The 15,407-nt window shown below is 41.7% G+C and overlaps 1 long non-coding RNA gene across 1 annotated transcript in view; it reads left to right on the top strand.

The window, feature by feature from the left end:
* The window catches only part of LOC147583356 (uncharacterized), a 71,629-nt gene extending 56,513 nt beyond the window's left edge, over positions 1-15,116 (top strand). Inside the window, exons 3-4 of the long non-coding RNA XR_015248133.1 lie at positions 2,410-2,555; positions 11,667-15,116. This is a non-coding gene — a long non-coding RNA (uncharacterized LOC147583356). The remainder of the gene's footprint in view (positions 1-2,409; positions 2,556-11,666) is intronic.
* Positions 15,117-15,407: the final 291 nt, after the last annotated feature.

Below are 15,407 nucleotides of genomic sequence, written 5' to 3'. Positions count from 1 at the left end.
GGAAAGGGGAGCCACTGCAGCTTGTTGAGCCGGGGCATCACATGATCTGTCTTACAGTTTAGAAGGGTGACCCCGGAAGGATGGAGGTGCTTCCAACCAAGCTGGGGAAGCTGCCGGAAGAGCAGGTGTGGGGTTGAGGAGAGATAGGAGTTCAATCCTGACCTGATTAATTTGGGGACATCTGGCAGGCATCCAAGTGGAGGAGAAGCTGGTTACAAGAGTCTGGAGTTTGGGGGAGAAGTCTGCACTGGAGATAAAAATTTAGGAGCCAGTGAATACAGAGATGGCATTAAAGCCAAGGGACTGAATGAATAAGACAGAGAGTGGATGAAGCTAAGACAGACAGTGGATGAAGCTAGAGAAAAATGGGGGACCAAAGATCGCAACTGGGGGCCTTCATGTCATGGAAGACATGTTCCCTGAAATCCTACAGGAGGCCTCAGGATAGAGTCATTCAGATGGTCCACACTACACTATAGTTACAAGTTACCATTCATTACTTACATGTTATGCCAGAGAACTCACAATCCTATGATGCATCATCTGTGGTCCTCATTTGAGGAATCCTGCCCCTCAGAACTCAATCATAAGCAAGGTATTTCTTCAAACGGATGGAATAATGTGATTCTACAATCATGCTTGTGGCTGACCTGCTCCAGACAAGTGAATTCACATTTATGCCCTTGTTCTACTTTATCAACATATCAAAAATTATATTGAAAATGTTCTATGCCATAGAAAATGTAGAAAACCTAGAAATGCGAGTTTAAAAAATAAAGAGCAGTGGGGAGTCTGGATGGGTCAATCGGTTAAGGGCCTGACTCTGGCTGAGGTAATGATCTTGTGGTTCGTGAGTTCAAGCCCCGTGTTGGTCTGTGTGCTGACAGCTCAGAGCTGGAGCCTGCTTTGGATTCTGTGTCTTCCTTGCTCTGCGCCCCTCCCCCGTTCACATTCTATCTCTCTCACTCTCAAAAATAAATAAACACTTAAAAATTATTTATCATAATTCATTATATCTTTAAGGTATTTTGATTTATAATAATTACTCTACTTAAAATAGAAGTTTTAACTCTAGAGATTTTTTTTAATGTTTATTTGTTTTTGAGAGAGAGAGACAGAGAGAGACAGAGCGAGAGCAGGGGAGGGGCAGAGAGAGAGGAAGACAGAATCTGAAGCAGGCTCCAGGTTCTGAGCTGTCAGCACAGAACCGGAGATGGAGCTCGAACTCATGAACCACGAGATCATGACCTGAGCCGAAGTTGGATACCCAACCCCACTGAGCCACCCAGGCACCCTTACATTTAGAGGTTTTTAACCAGGGGAAATTAAAAATAATTTTAATTTATGGACATAGTTCTGCTTAAAAGAAATTTGATAGTGTTAAAAAATTAAATACTTTATACATAAAAGTCGTATTTGGATATAAGTCTACGGGGGAATTGTGATAGAAATACGGTGGTAAGAGGAAAATGATTGATGTAAACTTTCTGACTGTGAAGGAAGAAATGTTCACGTGTTTTAAAAATGGATGATGTTGGGTATCAAATGGCGACAGTATTTATGTTCCAATTTTCAGAATGCATTTCATATTTATCAAAGCAGTGTAACTGTTTTATTTTAAAATGTTAATATACAAATATATCAAAATCACATCCTTTGAAACTAAGTCAGAAAAGTTTTAGAAACTATTTAAAAAATATAAAAGGAAATACATCAGTTGTCAAATTCCATTCAGGGATCAACATAAGTTTCAAATATCACAGTGATTTAAACAACGTCAGCAAGACCTGCATCAAGAGATCACATCAGCAATGGAAAACTTCGTCCTCAGAAGCAGAACAAGCAATCTTGAGTCGGTTCTTTCTTTCTTTTGTAACATCCATTCCTACTGTTGCTGACCTGAAAACCTTGGTAAGAACTGATAACAAACCTTAGTCCTTGCCTGTGGGTCACACCAGGGAGTATCGACCACACTTAAGCATTAATCCCCCTCCGGATGATCTGTCCCACACATGTCTCACTGAGAGCAGAGGGCTATGCAAGTATAATGTCAAGGAGCGGTTAAAGGTCCCCTTAGCTCAGTGGCTTTGCATCGCCCCTACCCAGTGTGGCAGCTGCCCTCGTGAAGAGCAGCTGAACATGAAGGTCCTTCCATCTTGACATCTTGCCTTGGCAGTCGCCCTCCCGTCTCAATTTTTACCCCTCCCACCACAAGTTGCCAAGCTTTGCTACATGTGGCTGCCCCGGCAACCAGCTCTCTTGTCTGCTCTTCTTGACTCTCCAGTTTGCAAGGAGGAAAGGGCATTGGTTTCTTTTTCCCACTGTCACTAACTCCTCCCCTCTCTTCTATCACTTATCCGCGTTCTCCTCATTCCCAGTCCCCTTCCTGACCCCCTTCCTCTCTTCCAGGCGGACTCGGACTTTTGCCATCACCAATATCTCTTGCCGAGCAGCTGTGGGCAGAGGATGTGAGAAGAGGCGCTGAGGTGTACGTAACCCGCAAACAGTGAGCTCCTACATCCGGGCCAGGACCCTGAACTGACCCCAGGTACAGGGTACGTGACCTTTGCCTCCATCTCCTCTTCTCTCTCTGCGGACTGTGGCCTTAGGCATTTAACTCCATCAGATGGGATGAAAGAGAAAGAGGGAGGTGGGTGGCGTAGTTAAAAATTGAAAGCACAGAAAGAGAGGATACAGTGGGGAAGAAGGCTCTAGAAGACTTCACACAAAATATTTGTTGACATGGTCCCTTGAAGAGACAGAGGGTGACTGGGCATGCGATGGGGGTTCTTCAGAAATGGCAAAGTTCCATGACAAAAGGAGGGCACCTCAGGGAGCAGACGCGGTAGGTTGAATGTTGGGAAGAGGGCCAACATTCTAGAGCACCAGTGTGCGTGGAATGGGAAGTGCTCTCCTAAGAGCTTTGGGAAGCAGGCCTGGGCTGACATTGCGACCCCGGGAAGTGGCCTTGCCCTGCCACGTGAAGGGCTGTAGCAGGTGCACAGAGCAGTTGGGGATGGCTCCATCCTGTGAGAGGGGCGAGGTTTCCACGAAGGTGTGTTACTGAGCCCTTTGTCTCATTTCAAGCTTCATTTTAAGTAAGGGAGGACGTGTTTATTCAGGCTAATTCATGATGCAGGGCTCCTTGGGACCTTCCTGAAAATAAACGGGTATCTTGGCTCTTTTCCACATGCCTCAAAAATGTTCCTCATAAGGGCACTCTCAAAAATGTTCCTCATAGGGGCACCTGGGTGGCTCAGTCGGTTAAGCGTCCAACTCTTGATTTTTGGCTCAGGTCATGATCTCATGGTTCAGGAGTTCAGGCCCCATGTTGGGCTCTGCACTGACAACATGGAGCCTGCTTGGGATTCTCTCTCTCTCCCTCTCTCTGCCCCTCCCCTGCTCGCACTCTGCCTCTCCTCTCTCTCTCTCTCTCTCTCTCTCTCTCTCTCTCTCTCTCTCAAAGTAAATAAACTTAAAAAGAAAAAGGGTTCCTCATATATCTGAAGGTATGTCACCATTTGGCATATTTCTCTTCTGAATTATACAGGTGTGACTATATGCATAGAGGTATTTAGAAAATAATCTTTCTCTGCCTCTTTTAAAAATATAAAGATCAAAGGAGAAGCCGATTGGAGAGAGCCAATACTTTGGGTGAATAAAGAATGTGTCAGAGAATCAGCCTCACCTGAGAAACCACTCACACCTTCCCAGGTCTTGCCCACTGGCACCCATGAGAGGTGCAGTCAGAATGTCCTTTCCCTCAGCTGGCAGAGGTGGGACACATGTGGGCCAGTCTTCCTGAGTAGAGCTCCCAGCACATTCTTCTGAAGAAACATCCTTCTTCCAATTTCACATTCATGCCCTGACAAGGTTCGGTGAACTATGGGTCAAATGAGCTTCTAGAACCCACCTGCATGTCTTTTTTTCTTAAATGAGAAAGTTCATTTGGTTTTACAACCAACTTAGAATACAACCCATTGTAACAAAAGACTTATTATTTCTTCTAATTTGTTATAATTTACAATCGGTGGAATTATTTATCAATGTTTTTCCTGTATTATTTTTACACGTCAGAAGTCTGTACCTAAAATACTTTAAGTATTATTTATTGCGTGTGTAATTATATTGCATATGATGATTGATATTCTTTGCACATATACTTTTCCAATTTATCGGTTGCTTTATTTGGAAAATTACAGTCTTGTCGCACTAAATGTTTTTCTAAAGGTGTTGTACTAGGCCCAGCAATTCAAGGTGCGTTTCATGGAAAAAGAATAGAGAAGCAGAAGATGACATTGATTTCAGCTTTGCTTTCTAAAACAGACCAATTACAGCACTAAAAATGCCAATTCCTAGCTATATTATACAAAATAACAGAGTTTGGACATTATAAATAACCAAAATAGTTTCTCTGTGATTACATGGAGGAGAACTTTCCTATCTTATATTTCAAGAGAGTAATTTGATATCTGGGATTTAATTCCTGCAAGTAAAACTATAAATGCACCATGTCTTTCTTTAAATTATTTCTAAACTTTTACATCAAGTAAGGAACCATAACGATGTTTTCAACAGACAGGCTCATGATTTAAATATAGCCAAAAGGATGTTTACATCAATTAATTTATATATATTCTTTCTCCTAATAAAAATAGTACATGCTCAATGTAGAAAATTAAGAAAATTCAGATAATAATTCTACACGTTACAAAGAAAAAATACAGTTTTTTCGACTAACACAAACTATTTATATAAATCACTCGGGTCACAATCTTTGAGAGCAATAGATAGAACTCAAATTCACTTTATTTTTTTTTTTTAATTTTTTTTTCAACGTTTATTTATTTTTGGGACAGAGAGAGATAGAGCATGAACGGGGGAGGGGCAGAGAGAGAGGGAGACACAGAATCGGAAACAGGCTCCAGGCTCTGAGCCATCAGCCCAGAGCCCGACGCGGGGCTCAAACTCACGGACCGCGAGATCGTGACCTGGCTGAAGTCGGACGCTTAACCGACTGCGCCACCCAGGCGCCCCTCAAATTCACTTTAAAAATAAAATGAGTTGGGAATTAAAAGTAGATATTCATAAATAAATCCTGAGGGAAAAAGAAAGTTAAAATCAAACTGCAGACTATTAGATAAGACATTACATTAGACAGAATAATGAGATAGGGTTAAGGTTCTTCTTAAAAGAAAATCCTTGGCTTTACTTTTTGTGCACACACAGTTACTTTACGTACAATAAAGGAGGGGGGGGGGAAGGGGACAATGAGAGAAGAGACACAACTATACTGTAGTAGTAGTCAGAATGCAGTGAAACCAAATTGCGGTTTTCTGATTGAGAATGTCTTCCTGGTCCGGAGGAGCAGAGTTTCTGGAGGAAAGTAGCAGATTCCCTTTTCAGTAGACACCTTTGTCTGCTGGAACACACCGACTGTGCTTCATCTTCCATTTCCAGCTGTGCAGATGTGTCTGTTTTATTCATGGGCTGCCCATCAAATCAGAATCTGCCTCACTGACAAATCCTTTGCTTCGCAACAGGCTTTCAGAGCTTTACTACGTGATGTATGCCTCCTTTTTTTTTTTTTTTCAAGTTTATCATTTTGAGAGAGAGCGAGCAAGACAGATTAGGAAAGGGGCAGAGAGAGGGAAAGACAGAATCCCAAGCAGGCTCTGGGCTGCCAGGGAGGAGCTGGACGCAGGGGTCAAACTCACCAACTGTGAGACGGTGACCTGAGCTGAAATTAAGAGTGGGATGCTTAACCAACTGAGCCACCCAGGTGCCCCTAAATGGTGTATGCCTCTTAATCTTCCGTTGTACCATAGAACCATCCTACCCCACCACCTTCACATTAAAATGATCGCTCTTGTCAGTCTTGACCCCTTCTTTGGGCTATTTGCCAGACCCCAGTCTCCTCCACTGTTGCTTCACAAAGAGGTACCAGCTCCCCGCTGAGCAGATGACAAGCAGCCCCAGGAGCAGAAGAAGGAGGAGGCAGACCCTATGGAGCACAAAAATTCTTGGCTTTAAATATGATTATTAAACAAGAAACAATATTTGTTTAAGGATTCAATAAAATAGCCTAGAAGACACAAATAAATAAAAGACACTGTAAAGGAAAAACAGTGTTGGGGCGCCCGGGTGGCTCAGTCAGTTAAGCGTCCAACTCTGGATTTCCACTCAGGTTGCGATCTCACGTTTCATGGGATTGAAACCTGTGCCAAGCTCTGCACTGACAGCACAGAGCCTGCTTGGATTCTCTGTCTCCCTCTCTCTCTGCCCCTCCCCTCCTCACACCCTCTCTCTTTCTCTCTCAAAATAAATAAACATTTTTTTAAAAGATAAAGAAAAAATAGTGTTAAACATCAATAACTTGCTTTAAATAATGGAATTGTTTCATTTAAAAGCAGCTAATACCAGTGTTTTGCTCACTCAAATTTCTAAGAGAACTGGCTTCATGTTTTTTAGTGCTGTTTTCACTGGTCCCTTCATTATTCCTGACAATTGCACCTTTACTTGAGATTCTGCCTTTGATCTGTGAAATGGCTGTCATTGTTCAAGTGATTCCTTTCCCTTCACGCTAGTTGGTCCAGTATTAAAATTGTCACTTCTGCTTTCCATTTGTGTTCCTCGGGTGTGTCTTTGTCCATCTCTGTGAAAAATATGTTTCTCTCCAATTTGTTTTACGTGTTTTTTGAAAACAACATTTAGCTAGATTTTGTTTTCCAAACCCAACGCGAAAACCCATTCTCTTCTGAAGATGGAATTCGACCCTTTGGCACTTATCTTACTTAATGCAATTGCATTTCATGCTTGACTGTTGTATTGCTTTTTTGGGTTTTATTTTATTTTATTTTTGGATGTGTTGTATTTTATCTTTCCACTGACTTGGAAAATAACACTTTCTACTCATAGTCTATTTGAGAGCATCTTTCCTTAAAAATAGGGAGCCATTTCTTGCCCTGTCCATACTATCAATAAATCCTCAATGCCTCATATAAGGGGAAGAATTAATTGAGCTTGCTTTCATTTTTTTTTTCTTTTTTCTCTGCCTCTCAGATTGTGTTAGAATTATCTCAGATTTTAAAACCAGGGTGTTACAATTAGGTTTATCAGTCTGTAACTTCTCTTAAACCATTTTGACATTTTAATTACACGTAACCATCTAAACAGTAATTATTCACTGAGGACCTTACTTTGTTTCATTATTATCACTATTATCGACCGCATTTACCTTCTTGAGTATTTTTCATGTGACATGGGTGGTTTGCTCCCCTGAATACTCACACATCTCAGAATATGGTTATTTCCTAGTGTTGCCATGATAAATTGTCACAGTTTGGAATTCCTGGGCCACACTCTTTTCCCTAAAAACTCTATAGATCTTGTTTCACGTCTTAGCATAATTCCATTGCAGAGGAGATGAGCCACGGCCAGCAACCAACTAGGAGTTACTGCTTTTGTCCTTTATCTTTGAACATCTGAAGTTTTACCAGGATAAATTTAGGTGTGAATCTCTTTTTGTTCTCAAGGTAAAAACCAAAATAAACCCTGATATCCCAAAAGTTTCTTCAATCTGAAGTCTCAAGGATTTCTTTTATGATTTCTTCAAAAAATTTTTTAAGTTTATTTATTTTGAGAAAGACAGAGACAGTATGAGTGGGGGAGGGGCAGAAAGAGAGAGGGGGGAGAGAGAATCCCAAGCAGGCTCCGCGCTGCCAGCACAGAGCCCAACGCGGGGCTCAAACCCATGAAATGGTGAGACCATGACCTGCGCCAAAACCAAGAGTCAGATGCCAACCTGAGAGAGCCACCCAGGCACCCCAACTTCTATTATTTTTTTAGTTGTTTGAAGTTTTTTTCTCCATTTGGTCTATTTCTTCACTGTGAATTTTCTTATTTCGTATTTCAACTCCAATATTTTCTTCACTGGTATTTTAGTTTCCATCTAAATCTCTTCTTCCAGCACATCTGGAAGGTTGCAAGGTTGGAAAGCAGGCAGGGAGAAATGCATGTGGCTTTAGCTGTTTTGCAAATTAGCATCACTCTGAGGGCAGGGGTGGCCTCGTAGCCCAGGGCTGCTGCTGGTGGTGCTCAAAAGGCTCCCAAAGAGTCTGGATTCCCAGCACCTTCACCCCTGGCACTCTTGGGTTGTTTGCAGACTCCCCAGATCCATCTTTCTGTGGCCCCTGAACCTCTGTGTCATGAATCTTCTCTTGGTAACTGAGATCAAGGTGCTGGCCTTGGCCTGCTATACACAGAACTCTCAGTCACCATCTTGGGTGATTTCTTTTCCTTTCTTTCTTCCCCATATATGCATTCCATGAAGAAGTATGTTCTGGATGCCTTTGCAGAGTTCTGACCTGCAATGGGGCTTCCAGAGCATCTCCTGCCTTTGCGTCCCTTCTCTGGAAATGTCTTCAGGACACACCACCCCTCCCTTTTCTTCTGGAAGTCTCTGGCCAGAACTTTTACACTTTGAAGCTTTGGTTACAGTTGTTTCCTTCCCTCTTGCCATCACATATCCCAGTGAAATATTTGCAACTTTTTGACCAAGGATTCCTACTTCAGGTGATATGAAAAATGGCAGAGATCATGTTAGTGATCTTAGGTTTTTTTGTTTTTTTGTTTTTTGTGTTTTTATTTTACCTTTTATCCAGGAAGTCCATAAATGGTCTTTGCATATGGCCTCCAAAATGCTCTAAATAGCTTAAAGAAACATGAATGATACCCCTATTCATGGCCCGTGTTCAGAGATAATCTAAAGCAAAGAAAATAAGTTGCAGAATGGGTTTCCACTTATTTTCACTGGGACTCAGACCCTGCTTTTCCCAGATTCAGGAGTGCTTTAGTCCTGTGACTCTGTTCTTTCTGACACCTCTGGGGTAGCATTGTGAGAAGCAAAATGTCAAAAGACAGTCACATATTTATTAATTCCTATGGAAGTGAAAGGGTTGGTGTCCAAGCCCCATCTTTCAATCTCTCCTATCCTGTTTTTTATTCTTCTTCCTCACTACTCTCTATACCTCAGTCGTTCTCTTTGAGGAAGGATTTGACACACGAGATCCCAAATTTACTTTGAGGAGTGCCTTTTTTCTTCCCATCAACTAATAGGGCTAAGGATCCTTCTACCATTTACAGATTATTTCTCTGAGACATCTTAATTGAGCCCATTCCTTTTGTTACCTGCATTTTGTCCATGGATCTCCAATGGCTCCACCATGAGAGAAGAACTCACGTGGGATGGCCAACTTCTACAACAGAATCTAGAAATCTTCTCATAGCTCCTGTCCTTTCAATGGTATTACAGTGTGCAGCTGTGTCCTATCTCTTAGACATGCAAAACTGATGTCTGGTTTGCATTAACTAATTACTTGCCAGAACAGCACATGTTAGCATGCAAGGCTGGCTGGACAACCACCCCGGAACATATATGTTCTTTTTTCCACTGACCTCCATTTATTTAAGAGGATGGTGACTCTGCTTTTCCTAGTCCTGAAAATGCCCTTCTGTCTTCCTCTTCTTACCAGGAACCCAGTTTAGAATAGAAACCTGAGGTCAGATAATTAAAGATTTGTAATAATGGAATGGATTTTTACCAACCTTCTATAGTCTTCAGGGACTCCCACTCTTGTGCTGATGGTCCATGATGCTGAATTGTGGATTTACAGTTCTTTACAAGTGTTTCTAGAAAAACCCAGGTATCAACAAATGCAGCTAAATGAATCCAATGTGATGACCAACTGCCATGGAGTAAGCCTAGTTCTTTAACTCCAGAAGCTGAATCCTCTCGGGAAAATGATAGTGAAAATTTCTCTTCGCAGGAGATTTCATTTAGCTGCCTTTGTCTTATTTTCATCAGGATTTCCCAGCACCAGGCAGAGTACTTTTTCCTCTTACCATTCTCCATAGCCTAAGGTTTCTAATTAAAGCAATGGATCATTCACACTGTTCTTCAGAAAGCCTATAGTGAACAGGGTGCAGCCATTTCAAAATGGGTTTTTGTACACAGCCTTGCAATTGTACATAAATACTGCTCAATTATATTGAGACACTCGTAGACATTTATTTCTTTTCCTCTTCAAAGAAAGAGCAAACATTTAGTGAGCCATAGCATGATTTGGAAGACAAACATTTTACATAAATTGGAAAAAAAATCTCTAATAACGTACACCATTCTTGTTCATCTCATTTTTCTTAATTTTCTACAATCAGCATGTACTATTTCTGTTAAGAGATAAGAGATACAAAAATAAATTGGCCTAAAAATCTTTGTAGCCGTCTTTAAGCCACAAGTCTGCTGAATGAAATTAGCACTATAGCTCTTTAGTTATTGATAGAAAAGATTAGAACTGTTTCAGTGAGAGAAACAGTGCCTTATAGTTTTGAACCTTGAAACATGGAGACAACCTGGAGTGCTAAGGAAAGGGATCTGAATTCTGAGGTACATACTACAGTGGGGAAGAATGTAAGTCTTGGAAAAAGATTCTGATTATGTAACCCAATTATTAATGCAAGACATGCTTTTAGATAAGCTTTTTTCATCAAATTCATTTTCAACGAGATACTGGGTTTAAAAAAACCCGACTTACTTTTTACTCTAAAAGCACTGCAAAAAGTAGCTGCATATCTATATCATTAAAAGAGTTATTTGACTTGTTACAGGTACCATTCTGGGACTTCCAGCAGGCACTATGATTCTGAGCACCCCTCAGTTGGGACGCAAGGGAGGAGACACCAGTCAGGATGACAGAATGGGAGGACATCACATGCCGGGGCCACAATTGGCACGTTGTGAGTGCAGGCCAAGTCCAGGCAGCCTGCACAGACCTCTCTCATCACTAGCCATCTCTGGGTGGAGATCCTGGGAAATGCTCTCACCTCTCAGGGTTCAGTTGTTCCTTCAGTAGAATGAGGAGCAGGGATACATGAATTAGGCTCTTCTGTCTTTAAGTGTGATTCTATTCTGTGGTCCTCGGGGATACTTCTAAGTGGCCAGTGTGCCACAAAGATCCAAAGCCTATTTTTCAAGGCCAGGGTCCTCCAGAGTTCTCAGACCTTGGCTGGGCCCCTTCTCACACGCAGACACACACACACACGCATACACATGCACATTGTCTTCAGCATCCGCTGCGAAGTGAGTTCTGATCACACTCACTGGGTAGCTAAAACACTCTGACACGACTTTATAAAAATTTTTTTTTTCCAACGTTTATTTATTTTTGGGACAGAGAGAGACAGAGCATGAACGGGGGAGGGGCAGAGAGAGAGGGAGACACAGAATCGGAAACAGGCTCCAGGCTCTGAGCCGTCAGCCCAGAGCCTGACGCGGGGCTCGAACTCACGGACCGAGAGATCGTGACCTGGCTGAAGTCGGACGCTTAACCAACTGCGCCACCCAGGCGCCCCGCTCTGACACGACTTTAACTGGTAAGGGGTATAAGAGAGGAACAGAGGAATGGGGAAAGGGGTTCTGAAAGGGGACACAAAGCTGAGATGGAAGATTTGTCTTCCTCTTCACCCCTTTTCCAGCACCCCTGCAACACCACATGGTGACCAGTATACTCTCCGGGGAGCTGATATCACCGCAGAATTTGGTTGTTTCCTGATTTTGCCTTGTGAGAATCAAATACATGTCATAAATACTGTCTACCGTCCTACAGTTGGCCAGATGGATACCGGGTAAAAATCTGAGGCTACAAGGATGAATCCTTAGACTTTGTCCTCGAAGTCTTAATCAGGGGCAGAAAGAGGAACGCACCTGACCAACCTGAACGCAGTATTGATGGTGCCAAGGTCAAGATGGGGAAGCTCAGCAGACAGCCTGGGAGCTGAGGAATGAAGGCCAGTGGGGCTCTGCCAGGCTTACTGGACCGAGGTGAGTAGGAAGGCATGGAAACACATCTGAGTGTGGCACGTGCCGGGAAGACAGGCTGCTGTGTGTGCCTGGTTGTAAGGCACTTGTGGGAAGGGACCAGAGAGATAAACCTGAGAAGACAGGCAGAACTCTGGAAATAAAAGGCTTTGGATGATGAGCTAAGAAGTCCGGAATTCATCCCTAGACAGCAGTGATTCTCAGCCATGTCAAATCCAGTGACCCTTTTTATAATAAATACTGTGTAATGCCTCCTATCTAGTGTATTCCGAAATGAAATTTGTATTACAATAACTTACCGAAAAGCATAATGAAAGATTACATAAAAAGGGAAAATCACTGTAATGCGCTAGCTATGACACGAAGGAGACCGTAAAAGGAAAATGCATTTTCAATATGTAAATGCCTGAACCTCACTAAAATAGCAGACATAATGCAGTGGCTGGAGGTTTGTACCTATACGTGGAATCACCAAGGACATGGCAGCTACAAATATACATGATACAGGGGCGGGTTCTAGTGACTCAAGGACTTCACTGTCATCAGTGCTGGATCTTCTGAAATGTCAAACAACCAGTGGAGGAGTGCTGAACACAAAGTCCAATAGTCTTGTGATTTCCTTAGGATTTTCAGTTCCGGCTACCAGAATACATGAAATCCATGCAAGAATATTTTGTGTGTCTTTGTAAATTGGAATTGGTCCCAAGTCCAAATACTTATAAACAGTTTTTTCAACTATAGGAATGTTTGGTGAGACATTCAAAAGTCATGCTGCAGGTGGGACTGTTACTTCTCAGAGAGAACACCTCTCTGTGTGTCTGGGGGACCTAGACATGCCTCTTTGGGGGCCGAGGTGAGTGGCTGTGAAAGTGAGTGGCTGTGAAGACTGTGGCACAACCAGGGGAGCCTCTGAGAGGCACAGGGGTGCCCTAGAGAAAGAGTGAGTTTGAAACCACAGCCCTGTTCAGAGGAAACTAACTACAGATTATATTGGTTACATTGGCACCACCAGCCAGGTCAGAGCTCTTCTGCCCTTGCCCTCTCCTCCTCGGTCCTGCTTCAACTCTGGAAAAGCCTAGTGAGTAGGGGGAGGAATGCAGAAAAGCTGAAGTGTCAGAAAAATTCATTATCCCCTTGGGAAGAGTTAGACCGCTTAATACCACATATAAGATTAATTCCAAGAGGATAAAAAACATCTAAAAACAAAAAGTAAAACTGTAAAAGAACTAGTCGAAAATATTGTTAAATACTTTTAGAATCATGGGTTAGAGAAAGTCTTCAAAATCGAGATGTCACAAAAATGTACAGAGTTGACCACATGAAGCTTTAAAATCCCTCTGTGTTGTGAAATACCCAAACCAGAGACAAATGACAGAGTCATAGAAACTAATTGCAAAATATATTACAAATACAAATATCCTGGGGGAAAGTGGGTGATAGACATGGAGAAGGGCACCTGTTGGGATGAGCACTGGGTGTTGTATGGAAACCATTCTGACAATAAATTATATTTAATATTAAAAAAAACAAATAAAAATATCCTGAAAATATAATGATGGTTTCTGAACAGCAAGGATAAGAAACAGAAAAGCAATTCCTTAGAAAAATCTAAGAAAAGTGAATAGGCAATTCTCCAAAGGAGAAATACAGACACAAAATTTGACAGAGGTAGCACTAGAAACTAATGGAGAAGAAAAGGTCTCTTTAGTTAGTGCTGTTACATCAATTAGTTATACACACGGAAAAAAGGAAATTCGATGGCTAACACATATTATAAGAAAAACTAATTTCCAAGTGAATAACTCCTTACATGAAGAAAAGAAAATGTTAAAGTACTTAGAAGAAAATACGACTTAACACTTCTGTTTTAATAACCTTGGGGCAGAAGGGGATTTCCTTAAAACACAAAAACTACTTGATACAAAGCCAAAACTTTACAAATGTGATTATATGCTTTTTAAATGTTTATTTTTGAGAAAGAGAGAGAGAGAGAGAGAGCAGGGGAGGGACAGAGAGAGAGGAAAGACAGAATCCCACGCAGGCCCCTCACTGCCAGTGCAGAGCCACACATGGGGTTCAATCTCATGAACTGCAAGATCATGACCTGAGCTAAAACCCAGAGTCAGAGTCTTAACCGACTGAGCCACCCAGGTACCCGAAATATGATTGATTATGTTTTAAAAAATTGTTTTCCTCAAAACCATCACTTTACAAAGAACTATGAAAAAGACAAGCAACAAGTTGGGCAATATGTTTGCAACATGCGTAATTGAGGCAGTGTTAGTTTACAGGATGTATAAAGTCATCTTATACAAATTAATAATCAAAAAGATACTCAACTTCTAACAATATTGACAACAAATGGGTAAAAGAAATGATCTGACAGTTTGCAAAAGTGTCCAGATGACTCACACACATCTGAAAAATTTTCAACCATGTAAGTAATCAGGGAAAAGCAATTAAAATCTTAAGGCAGTATCTTTGTACACTTTTAAGATTGGCAATATTTGAAGCATCTGAATAGACCAGGTATTTGTGATGCGGGGAAAGTCAGAACCTTTCATGCAGTGCTGTTGAGAAAATACATTAGTAGAAAAATTGGGGGCTGAAGTTTGTCAGTGTCTATTAAAGTTGAAAAAGGCTTAACAAAGAAATATAGTCTCAAATTATGATAAGATGTTCAACTTAGCCAGTAATCAGAGAAATGCAAATAATGCCCAGTATACGTCACCAGTGCAAAATCGATAATATTCAATGTTGTCAAGGAATAAGATAGTATCTATCAACATTTAAAAACTGTGTCATTGGGGTAGCTGGGTGGCTCAGTTGGTTAAGCATCCGACTGCGGCTCAGGTCATGATCTCGCAGTTTGTGAGTTTGAGCCCCGCGTCGGTCTCTGTGCTGACAACTCAGAGCCTGGAGCCTGCTTCGGATTCTGTGTCTCCCTCTCTCTCTGCCCATGCTCCGCTCATTCTCTGTCTCTCTTCCTCTTTCTCAAGAATAAATAAACGTTAGGTTTTTTTTTTTTTTAATTGTGTATCGTGACTCCGGCAATTCTACTTAATAGATCTCTATCTGTGAGAATAAGTGTACAGAAAGCAGGGTAAATATTTTCATTGCAGCATTGTTTCTAACCATGAAAACCTGGAGACATTATATATGTTTATCTACAGGAATGTGCTTGAATGGATTATTGTACCTCCATACTGTAGAATAATCTGTACAAGTTAAAGAAAAATGATGTTGGGGCGCCTGGGTGGCGCAGTCGGTTAAGCGTCCGACTTCAGCCAGGTCACGATCTCGCAGTCCGTGAGTTCGAGCCCCGGGTCAGGCTCTGGGCTGATGGCTCAGAGCCTGGAGCTTGCTTCTGATTCTGTGTCTCCCTCTCTCTCTGCCCCTCCCCCGTTCATACTCTGTCTCTCTCTGTCCCAAAAATAAATAAACGTTGAAAAAAAAAAAAGAAAAGAAAAATGATGTAAATTTATAATGATATGAAAAAAAACCCTCCGTGATTCATTAAGTATAGAAG

The sequence above is a fragment of the Puma concolor genome, chromosome A2, assembly GCF_028749965.1.
Source record: "Puma concolor isolate L17-30 chromosome A2, mPumCon1.1.hap2, whole genome shotgun sequence".
NCBI lineage: Eukaryota > Metazoa > Chordata > Mammalia > Carnivora > Felidae > Puma > Puma concolor.
This window is presented reverse-complemented; position numbering and strand designations above follow the sequence as displayed.